Source organism: Etheostoma spectabile, chromosome 20, assembly GCF_008692095.1.
Source record: "Etheostoma spectabile isolate EspeVRDwgs_2016 chromosome 20, UIUC_Espe_1.0, whole genome shotgun sequence".
Taxonomy (NCBI): Eukaryota; Metazoa; Chordata; class Actinopteri; order Perciformes; family Percidae; genus Etheostoma; species Etheostoma spectabile.
Window position 1 is genome coordinate 23,563,107 of NC_045752.1, and position 12,397 is coordinate 23,575,503.

At 38.9% G+C, this 12,397-nt stretch overlaps 1 long non-coding RNA gene across 1 annotated transcript; it reads right to left on the minus strand.

Moving 5' to 3' along the window:
• Positions 1–6,326: 6,326 nt before the first annotated feature.
• On the minus strand, positions 6,327–10,592 carry LOC116670610 (uncharacterized). The gene is made up of 3 exons (XR_004327068.1): positions 10,529–10,592; positions 8,273–8,282; positions 6,327–6,337 (listed from the first exon to the last, which is right to left on the minus strand). It is a non-coding gene; the product is annotated as an uncharacterized LOC116670610 (long non-coding RNA).
• Positions 10,593–12,397: the final 1,805 nt, after the last annotated feature.

Sequence of the window (12,397 nt, forward strand, 5' to 3'; positions counted from 1 at the left end):
AGTGATTAATATTGAGTACTACCCACATAAAACATTAACATAAAAGAGCAAAAAAAAGCAAGGTGACAGCTCGCCAGCGCACACGGAACACAGACAACAATATACCTTGATCACATACAGTCATAGAAAATTATTTAATTTTGCATTTGTCATTTGGGGGCCCCCTGGAGGGAGACCCCGTTTCAATTGAAACTGTTGAAAAATAGCTAAGGCCTCTATGCGTGTTGGGTAGCTTTGCTAAAGTTCATCTTCATCCAGTGTGACGTTGCAAAGCTATGCTTTCAAAGTAACTTACCTAACACAGTTATAATACTTTAAAAATGTATAATCTGTGAAATTTCCACATCAGAATGTCTAAAAACAACTAGACCTTTTGTTATCTATCATGATAAGTTGTGTACTAACATCCACATGTTTCCAACAATGTTACAGTAGGTAGGTAACAGTGTGTTCCATTTGGTCTCCCATTAATGCCGTCATATAACCTTTGCTCCTTCTGGTTGTTCTAACTAAATACAGGAAACACCAGATGGTTTTCATGGCAGGTAGATTTTCATTGGCATTGGTGGTTGTTTAACAATGATGATGGTCCCAAAACCTGTTTTGCTTTAAGTGTGATTTATACCATAAAAAAGGGAGGGGTTTAAGATTTAAAGCAGAGAGAGTATAGACTACGAAACAGTCATAACAAGGGTAAGACAGTTAATATAGGTCTATTTTCTCCCAAAAACAGAGTGAACCAGGGAAAGCAAGAATGAGAGTACAGATATTAGTACATTTATTGTGACTCATAGAAAGAAGAAGCTGTCTCTTTGACTTAGTGTTATCTCATCTGCCGCTGTGCCGCAAGCTCCTTGTGTGTCTGCATGTGTGCGTTCATACATTTTTGTCTGTGTATATGTGTTTGTGTTTACATGTCTGTGTGAATGTGAAATGTTTTACTAGCTGTCTCCAAAGACCATTATTGATGCTGTTTTCAGCGTTCAAATGGTGGCCGTGTTCCACAAAGTTGTAACTGGTTGTTGGTGTTGCTGTGGTGGTTTTGCAAAGTCCTATTTATGAAGAGAATATAATTTTAGAAACAGTTAAATATATTGGGAAATAACTAGATAGATGGCCCTCTCTGTTCAAGGGTTAAAAGCTTAGTGAATTGCCATTACTTGAGCCTTTTTCTTTAAACTATCTATTTGGCTCAACAAATACAGGTTTATAAAGAAGTCCAACGTAGTGGAAGTCAAAAAACAGGAATCACAAGAAACAGGAAGACCAAGACAAAAAGTAGACTACACGCACACAACATCCCATGCCAAAATAATGACCTGACAGACTAAGTTCAGTTCAGTCATTGAGGGAAAAAAAATATTTTTTAACATGTCAAAACTAAACCAAAACTGCGATAATGTGTCATTGTGTACCCAGCAATAGTGTCTATCAGATGAACAGTTCTTGAGACATTTGAAAGACAACAGACACACGGAGGGTCCTCGCTGCATAGGTAGACAACCGCTGGTCTATATCCATGAAGTTCAGAAATTTCGCCGGATGTATGTCGTTTTGACGATTTCTGTTTTCTTCCGCTTTCGGGATGGAATTTTAAACTCTGGTGGATTTCTGAGGACTATGGTTACCTGGTCTATTTGTCCAATCGGTGCTTTCTCTCGCACAACTAAAACCACTTTGAACGTATACGTTCCAGATCCTTCCCTAAGCTATTTCGCTTGGGCTCTGCCCGGTGCTTAGCGCTTCCCAAGACAATTGTGATTGGTTTTAAAAAATGTCAATAAACCAGAGCACGTTTTCTCCCATTCCCAACAGCAAATAACATTGCAAAAGAAGAAATCATCCTGAGATTGGGCTTAATTCGTCATGTAGAAACAACTGTACGTGGGTGAAGCACACATACAATTACGTAAATCGAAGCTATGAAAGACTGCGTTGGGAGAGTGATGACACAAACTAAAACTAGAATTGATTGAATAACAGTGATACTTATGAATAAAATACAAGTTAGGTTAAACAGGTACAGGGATCCCAACCAAGACCAAGTCAATAACTTGTGCCCACTTTCTTATATAATAGGCACTTTTTAGCTAACCAAGGGTTATATACCTAGGAATTGGCATAACTTCTGACTTGCTACATTTGTTCAAGGCCAACCTGATGGAGGGAAATTTAATAATGACTATACAAGATGGGGAGTTCTCCCTTTATCCCTGATAGGGCGAGTGGAAAAAAATAAGAACGGCCATCTTGCCAAGGCTCCGCTTTTTGTTCCAACCTCTACCCCTAGAGGTCCCCATCTCTAGATTTAAAACACTTAACAAATGGATATCTACATTTATTTGGCAAAACAAAAGACCAAGAATCAAACCTAAAAGAATGCTAAAGAAAATGGGGGCCTAGATTTACCTAATCTGAAAAATCAATATTTGGCAGCTCAGCTTAGATCAATAGCTGCATGGATATCTCAAGATAAAGACAGCATCTGGGTTGGGATGGAACAGACAGACTGCACAGAAGTGCACTTGGACACGATTCAGTTTATGAATTAGGCTACCTGGAAAATAAATAATAGCAATCAATGTGTAAGAACCACTTTAAAAATATGATCTATGGTGAGGAAGAAGCTAAGATCAACCATGTCAATATCTGGAGCATAAAGATTGCACATAACACCAACTTTACTCCATCCAAATTAGGCGTTGGGTTAAAAAAGTGGGGAGAAAAAGGTTTAATCATGCTGGATCGGTTATTTGAAGGAGGAGACATGATGTCCTTCGAACAGCTTCAACGTAAAAATGACCTTCCGGTCCGTTATCTTACAAAATACCTACAGCTTAGACATTATTTACAAAAGCAGGAGGAATGGGATAAATTATGTACACCCCCGCCCACTATAGACGGACCACACACATATTTTAGGACCGTCCAAAACTATCAGTGTATTGTAAAAAACATACAAAATGAAGTTAAAACATGTCTGGAAATGCCATTAGAACTATCTTATTAGGGCCCGAGGGCCGACAGCAGCAAAAGCCCTATTGAAACTGGAGGAATTATGCTTCCTTCTTTCTTCCAACAAATAAATCGCCTTTTTGAGGGGCTTTATATACTCAAAAACTCACCAAAATTGGCCGATGCATCAGTCCTGGTGAAAATTTACGTATTTTAAGGGTTTTGGAAATGGGCGCAAAAAAATGGCTTGAGATATCCATGCAACAATTGATCTAAGCTGAGCTGCCAAATATTGATATTTCAGATTAGGTAAATCTAGGCCCCCATTTTCTTTAGCATTCTTTTAGGTTTGATTCTTGGTCTTTTGTTTTGCCAAATAAATGTAGATATCCATTTGTTAAGTGTTTTAAATCTAGAGATGGGGACCTCTAGGGGTAGAGATTGGAACAAAAAGCGGAGCCTTGGCAAGATGGCCGTCTTATTTTTTTCCACTCGCCCTATCAGGGATAAAGGGAGGACTCCCCATCTTGTTTTTAAAAAATTGAGCCCCTGCAGTACGTTTAATGTAGACTAACAAAACTCGGTACAAATATGTAGCATGCCAGGACATACAAACGAGCTCATTCAACATTTTGAATTGAAAGTTTGAAGTTAGAAGTTTTTTTCCCATTTCCACATCGTACTTTAACAAACTCCTAGAGATTTCATCCGATCAACTTCAAATGTGGTCTGCGCCATCTTAAGACGTTAAAGATGAAAAGTTATTAAAAGAAAAACTTTTGGTCATAGGACGGGGCCGTGGCGGGGCAGCCATTTTGTGCATTTTGCCTTCGAAACAGGAAGTGGGTGTAACTTGAGTGTACATTGTCTGATTGGCTCAAAACTGTTCATGGTTGATAAGAGTCCAAAGCTGACGACTCATATATGCTGATATTGGCTCAAAGTCATAGCGCCCCCTAGTGGAACTAAAGGTGCTATACTGTAATTAAACCCTAGAGATTCTGGGATCAGATCAACCTCAAATTTGGTCTGTCCCGTCAACACCTTAAAGATAAAGTTATTAAAAGAAAAACTTTTCATCAAACAGTGTCAGCGTGCCGCCATTTTGAACATACGTTGATGAACAAAGAAGTTATTGTAACTTTATTGTCATATCTGCCCGAAATATTTTAGGTTTGACAAGAGTCCAGGCCTGGTGACATACAGTTTACAGGCCAAAATTGACTTTTGGTCTTAGCGCCCCCCCGCTGGAAACAGGAAATTTGCCTTTTATGACAAGTATCATCCGATTTACATAACACTTGTGTGGTCTACATGTGATACTGAACCGCCCCCTATAGTTTAACCACGCCCATGCAATAGGCCACTCCACCTCTTATGACTTTTGAACCGTAAACCCTTGTGTGAGGTGTCATTGAACTCAGCAGAGAGTTCCTTCTTCATTGTTGATGGTTTGGCCTGCCACCTATGTTTAAACCACGCCCTTTCATAACTGGTGACCCATTAAAGGTAGAGTCTCATGTGAGGTATCAATGAACTCATCAGACTTCATTTTTTCATTGGTAAGGTTTGCCCCAATCCCTATGCTTTGACCGCGCCCCCTTTCACAGCTAATGAACTGTATGAGGTATTATTGAACACTGCAGGGCATTCCCTTTTCATTTCTGATGATTTGCAGTGACTGAGTGCCTAATGCATGGTCGCAAGGAGCGGCGTCCGCCAGTAACCTCAACGCACATAGAAGAGTGAGGGCCCGTCCAACGCGGCCTGCAGCTTTAATCAGGGGTCCAAGCCCGAGGATTCTTGGACTGGTTCACACAGCAGGGCTGTGGAACCTTATTGTTTTGCTAATGATTCTTCTCCATTATTATTCCTCTCCGCGTAAAACTACCGCTGCAGCCTAAACCATACATGGTGGCGGTGTACCATTTTCAGGACTGGTCTAAAACTCTGCAAAGACCTCAGATGCAAAAATTAACCTACCGTGCAATGGATCTGCACGAAACTTGACACATCGTATCTCCAGAACGACCTGACAAAAAGTTGTGTAAAGATGTTCTATAGAATAAAAAGTGTGCATATTCCACACAAATTTGTGTAGCTAACTGTGAAAACAGCAACTTTGCCATATCTTGGCCAAAATAAAGGCTGTCAAAGCCAAACGTTAGATTATTCCTTGGTATGACCTTCTGAGACTCTAAACCAAATTTCACAAAAGATTGCCACTAGGGGGAACTACAAATACAAAAAAAGTTTATTTCTTGAACTGCTCAACTAAATTTTACAACATCTTATGGTTATCATCTAAGGCCACTCCTGAGGTGCCCCTTACAGTGGTTCAAATGGGCGTGGCCTATGGGCCCACGTTTAAATTAACCACTTACACTACAGTGAATTACTTGAAATTAACAGGGTAGATGTACAATGGGTCGCTGGCCTGAGTTACCAAATATTACACATGTGGACAACTAGGTGGTGCTACAGTGACGTCAAACGTTTTTTTGCCTATAACTCCCACAATATACATCACACATTAAAAATCTTTACATCCACGTGTTCTCTGGATCAATTTGAGTCACATGATATGGGCCACCTTTATATTTTCTTCGCAATATTTCGCTAAGCACAAAACCTACTTTTTCATACTCGTCCCAGGCTTGCGACGAAACCTGGTTTGTAGCCCTGACAAAACGTTGTATAAAGAATTTTGCTACGTTACTGTATGCACATTTGAAGCCCAACTCACATTTTTGGTAGTAGGCTACCAACCACATATATCATATCTCAGCCAAATGAAATGGTATCAACATATAACATATGGGCAGTGTTGATCATACCTCCCCAATGCTCTGTTCTGAATTTGGTAAAGATTGGCCATTAGGAGGCGCTATAATCAACGTTTGTTGGTTTTGTCAACAAGGCAACACACTTAAAAGGGAAATTTGCAATTGCAATATCTTTGCCACAGTAAATGCTATCAACGCCAAACCTGTGATGATTGTTTGGCGTGCCACCTGGAGGCTCTGTACCAAATCTGGTAAAGATAGACCATTAGGGGGCGCTATAATCAAAGTAGCCAATTTTAGGCCATTTTATCCCTTCTGAGGTCGAGTGCGTCGTACGTGACGTCAAACGGCACTTCTGATTCATAACTTTGTAACTTAATAATTAGTAGAAACATACGGTCTTTCGTGCTAAAAGTTAACAGTGGTTCCGTTCTGCTGATGTATTTGTTGTCTTCCTATCCCTTACAGAAGGTTTTGTATCCAGCCTAGAAACCGAGAGTTTTTCGGGGTCATTGTGCTATTATTCCATACTGTTATGTGCACCTCTCAATATATTTTCCGACATTGGCCCCGCTACCGTTTTGCTTTGGGTTCCACTTTTGTGCTCTTCCCGGGTCGTTGGGGCTGACTTTTTTAAAATAGGCACTTTTAGCTGTAGCTGGGCAGTCATGTATTACATCATGAATACATAAAAACATCTCAGTAAGACAGCCTTTAGATATTTTGTCACATTTCTCCCAATAATTAAAGAGTAATCTAAAATTGGTATACTAATACCAATAGGTTGATTGATAGAGATCTCATTCATTTTAACTGGAACTGTTTTACAATCATAGGTCTTTGTATTTGCATGAATGTTATTTTCAAATGCACTTTTTAAAAACGGGTTTTCTTCAGTGTGTTTATAATTTTTTTAATTATTTTCCAATTACACTTGCATAATGCTGTCTTAATATTTAAATATTTCTTATTTTCATTTGAGTGGGTTTTTGTTGGAATTTTCATTTTGTAGTCAGGTCTCACTTGTAAATGAGATATTGAGCTCAATGTCATTTTATGATTAAATAAAGTCTACATGTTTTACTTTCTGTAGCCATTGTGCAGCCGTTAGGGGTTAGGCTTCATCCAGTTAATAGTAATCAATTCTTTTGTAATACAATTGACTGGGAAGTGCATCTAATACTAAAACCACTGAGTGGGAAGGTCCATTGCCACATTTTTTCCCAGTTCATCTTTGATGTTCACATTGGTTGCAGGTTTCATATTCATCATGGAAATCAAATATTCATCCTTATTTGTTTAATCAATGAAGTGATATGAATTGTTTGCTCTAAATGAGATAAAAGTAGATGCCTTGATGGACATGAATTAATGTGCTTACACACTTCTCGTGTTCACTAAAATATCCTTTTCACAAGATGCTTTTAGTAATTAAAACTAATGCTACCTCACAGTTTAGATTACCAAAAATGGGACATGAGCCAATAGATAAACGGCACAGTTTACCTTTTAAAGCCCATTATGATGTGTTGTAGTGTATCTCATTAAGCTGGGTCAAATGCAATAAAGATATATGGATGGATGGATTGTTATTAGCCAGCATTGTTGTATTAATGCTTATAGCTAGAACTGAGAGAGATGTTTGTACAGCTGGGCACTGAGCCGTCAAATCTCCCAGATATTGGGTCATTTCTGCACAGTACTTTTTGTTTAGTTTTCTATTTTTTCCTGCGTTCTCACCAGGAGGCATTAAGGTAAAATACTCTTGTCATGCCAATGAATTATTGGATGTTGAGGAGAGAGATGGAGAGAAGGGAAGAGAAAGAGCTCTGCAGATTGTCAGTAAGGTTGCCAGCTGAGAAGTTATATACTCTCTGCTCTTGCAAAGTAATCAATTTCTGCCTCTTCTGCTCGAAAACAGCTTCACACTTTCTCTACTGCAGATTTACTGGCACCCTTGGCCATACTTTAAGCAGCATCTAAATTTAATTCATATGATTTGGGGGATATTTTTCATAGTGGAGTTATAGATGGTTACTTGAACCTACTAGAAGTTAAAGGAGACCTATTGTGTTTTCCTGTATTTTCTATTACATCTAAAGTATCACTGTGTTGGATGTTCAAATTCAAGGGGGTCAAACATTTAAATAATGAAGTAAACTAATTTAAAATAAATTCCTGTGTGGAAAAACCTCCGACTACAGTTCTAAACAGTTTTTTTTTTTTTACTTCTGTGGCAGAGAACATACTGATATTGCCCTTTAATTCTAGTATTTTATTCCAGCATCAGCAAGTTATGTCTACACCCAGTAAGGGTCACAAAAGAACACCAAAGCCACCGGTGTCCAGTATAACAGAGGAGTCAGACTGTGACCGGTATGTGATTCTGATGTATCCTAATAATCCAGGTTCTCTGGACTAGGCTTTTTTTTTTATACATAAAAAATATTTAATTTTTTATTCACGGAAGGTTCACTGAGAGGCAGCCTCTCTTTTGCAGGAAGGTCCTGATCACATTCAAACAGTTACACACATTCATACCTAGAAGCTGCCCAGTTCAACCACAGTCTGATCTGCTGGCCAACGAGCGGCTCGAGGTTAAGGGCCTTGCCCAATGGCACCCCAGATATTATCCTTTTGCTCTGGGGATTGAACAAATGACCTCCCACAAGCTCTTTTCTCTAACCTTTATGCCACCACTGCCTAAAGATAGGCAGTATATCAAGCCGATTAACAGGCAGGCGCATCTCGGGGCAGCCTAGTGTTGTTAAAAGGTTTAAGTAGCCATAGGAAAAGTGAAGGTCCACTAAGATTTTGTGTTCAAGTGTTTTTTTTTTTCCTTTAGACTTGAAACAAAGAAATGAAGCACAGCGCACATTTCTTCAGGAAGACTTCTAAATAAACTTCAATCACCACCATCTCTCCCTTTAGCTGTTCACTTTTCAGTAAACCAACCAGAATTGGCCAAAAAATTCATGATCCAGTCACAGCATGACATCCTGCTTTAAATGACTTCTCTCCTTACTATCAGCTGTCTTTTCAGGCTAATGTGCAACCCTCCTCCTCCCCTCCCATCATCCAACCAGCTCCTCTCTTTCCGATAGTCAGGTCCTACTTTCGATCTCCAGGTTCCTGCTGCACCATCAGTGTCTAGGCTTCGTCAGGGGGGAATATGTCTGGCTTCTCTATCCCTTTAAATTTTTAACAATGGAGGCTGATTCCCCAAAACTCTGTAAATTTCGTATCATGCACATGTACATTAAATCTTTGCCTATCTGCAAAAAAGTATCTCCTTTTTTAACGATTATTTTTTGGGGGCTTTTCCACCTTTAGTAGATAGGATAGGTGATAAAGGGGAGAGAGAGAAGGGGAAGACATGCAGGAAATTGTCACAGGTCAGATTCGAACCCTGGACCTCTGCATGAACTTTCAAAGTATATGTGCGCCTGCTCTACCCACTGATCCAACCCAGCCACTGCAACAAAGTATCTCCTGATTGAAATGCTGGTTGCTACTGTGTGCAGCACTACGATTGTTAAAATTGTTAGTTTATTTTATTTATGAAAGCCAAAAAAAGTGCCAAACATTGGTCCAAATGACAACATACACTAAAAGTACACTACACACACACTGAACAAGACACAGCGCAGCTTTTCAACAATCCTTCATTGCGATCAAATGTTTCTCTGCAACACAAAGAGAGGAGATACAGAAAGGAGGGAGACATAACAAAAACACAACAGCAAGAACAATGTCTGCAGCTCACAAACAAGACACACAGAAACAGACAAACACATACACAAATAAGAGGCACTGGCAGAGAGAGGGGCACAAGCAAGTCTACAGCATGGATTTCAAGGATTCAGCGAAGCTGAACCAAGTGTCCAAAGACTTTCCTGGGGCTCCATTTATGCAAGCCGTAGAGACCTCCACATACACGGCATCCAGAAAGGAAAGGGTCCATGTACGAATAAACAAGTCATGAGGTGGTTTCTAATGGGTCGCAATCATTCTCTTAGCAGTAAGTCCCCCAAATACAGTACATTTGAGTTTTAGAGAGCTGGAGGGCTGACAGATAATTCATAATTTAAATTATTTTTTAAATAGCAGTTATTTTATAGTGTTATTTATTAATAACACAAATAAAAAAATGTGTATTTCCATTTGCAAAATTAACATTATTAGTGAAACTTTGTCCCTCTCCTTGGTGCAGTCACTGATTTTATTTCTATAATTGAAACTTGTAGCCTAGAAAACATGCACACTGTGGCATTATTGCCTGCCCATGTGATAAACCCAGTGAATACTAAAGAAGACCATGGTTTTTCTGTGAACTGCATATTCCAGTATGTGTGAGGGAATTAAACAAAAATGGTAAAGAAGTCAGAGTTGTGTTAATATATTTAACGTTTTGTTTACATTCTTTCAAAATAAATTATGTATTAATTACTTGCCCTTCACTTGAGCCCCTGCCCTCCAGAATGGCTGTACACGTCCCTGCGCTGAACTGAATGGGTGTAAGAGATAATACTGAAGTGGTTTAAAGTTTAAAATGAAATGTGATTCACTATATCTAACGATTGTTTTTTCAAGGCCATGGTGGTACTTATGTCAAGTCCCATTGGTTGCTGGGATCTGGGGATTGGGTAATGAGGCCTGATGATTGACACCTGAATGTGTTGATTGCTCCCATGTCCTTATGTGTTTGGGCAGTCACTCGCTCTCTCTCCCGCCTCAAGGTTGCTTGGTTTGTTTTAGGGTTTGCTTTGGTACTTTGGCTTTACTACACCTTCACACATCCATACACTACACACATTACTGATAAACTGATAGCACGTTTGTTTATTTATATACATTTAATTGAGCAAACGTGTGTTTTCCTCTTTTTGTCATACCTTCGAGCCAGGTTATGACAAAATACAATAAACGTATCAATATCTGCGATGTGCCACAGAGATGCAGGAAAAATGTCGCAAAAATTCAGCCGGGCAACGACCAAAAGCACGTAGCAAGGTCTAAGATCTGACAGATTACAAGTCCATCCCTCCTCCTTATCAAGTGCTGCTGCGTAGGGATGTCCAAATGAAGCTTGGTGCAGCATTTCCTCTCTTTTCTAAGACTAATAGATGGCAATCTCTATTCTACAAAGGGTTGAAGTCACATTTAATTGCCATAATTTAAACCAAGTGTGCCATATAGTTCAACAAATACAGCTAGTGGTTCATGAAGCATCATTTGGACATCACTATTGATATAAAAACGTCAGCTAAATATTTGTTGCTTGTTTTGAGGTCATCGGCAGCCAACAAGCAAAAACAGCTAAGGCCGAGGGTAATTAAAGGATGGGTGCACCTGACACCTATTTCCCTTTCTGAGCATGCTGTCAGGAGGGCTTTCAAGCATATGAACACCAAGAAAGCAGGAGAACCTGACGGTTTCAGTGTTGACCAGCTAGCACTGGTATTCACATTGAAATTCAACCTATCACTGGCTCAGTCTGTCATACATACCCACATGCTTCAAGAAACATCACTTAAGAAGAACATTTGTATTTAAAAAGAAACTTATAAGAACAAATGCTAGATACCACTGCAGCACAACCAAAGGAGATACTTTATGGAACAGCTGCAGTTCAGAAATAAAATCATGTACAACAATGAGTAATTTCAAGAGATTATATAAAATAAATATATTTAAATGGATATGAAAAGGATTTGAAGTGATAGTATTGTATAATGACTGTATGGTTTCTTGGCATCAATATACTTAATCTAGTATGTATGTGTTATTTAATCTGCTATAGATATAGAAAGAAGAACAAAGGGAAGAAAATAAACAAACAGTGTAAATGTGTTCAGGTCGGTATGTATGCAACTGTGTCTATGATGTTTAAATAAGTGAAGCATAATATTTACTAAAGGATAAAAGTAGAGAAGGGGTAGGACCTGATAAGTTGTTTATGAACGTCTTCCTACTCCTTTTTGAACATGGGAGTTTTTTGTTTGATTGACTTTCAATGATTTTGGAAGATTGTGCTAGAAGTACATGACCTTATTTAGTCATTTTAATTATATATATATATATATATATATATATATATATATATATATATATATATATATGAATGTATGTATATGCATGAATGTATGTATATATTTTATTTTAATGTTTTACAAGTTTAAATAAACCACTACTAGTGAAGTTCACCATTGTTTCTGTGCCCAAGAAAGCAAGACCAGCCTGCCTGAATGAATACTGCCCAGTGGCACTCTGCATCTCACTTTCCAGCCCAGTGGACCCCTTACAGTTTGCCTACCATCCAACTGTGCAGCCATTTTTGACTGCTTCACCATCATTGTGTTTGATTACAGACAATAAAAAGGCCTACCTGAAAGTAGTAGAGGACCTGACCCGCTGCTGTTAGGACAACAACCTACTCATTAATGTCAGCAAGATTAAATAGATGATAATGGACTTTGGGAAGAAGCAGGGAAGGAAATACAAAAGCTTTGTCACCGTTACGTAAATTGGCAATGGCCCCCACATACACCGTATAATATCATCGAAAGCTCGTGCAGCAAGCAAGCACGTGGACTTTCAGTTGAGAATGGCAAGAACTTTGTGTCAAGCTTAAGTCACTGACTTGATTTTACTTG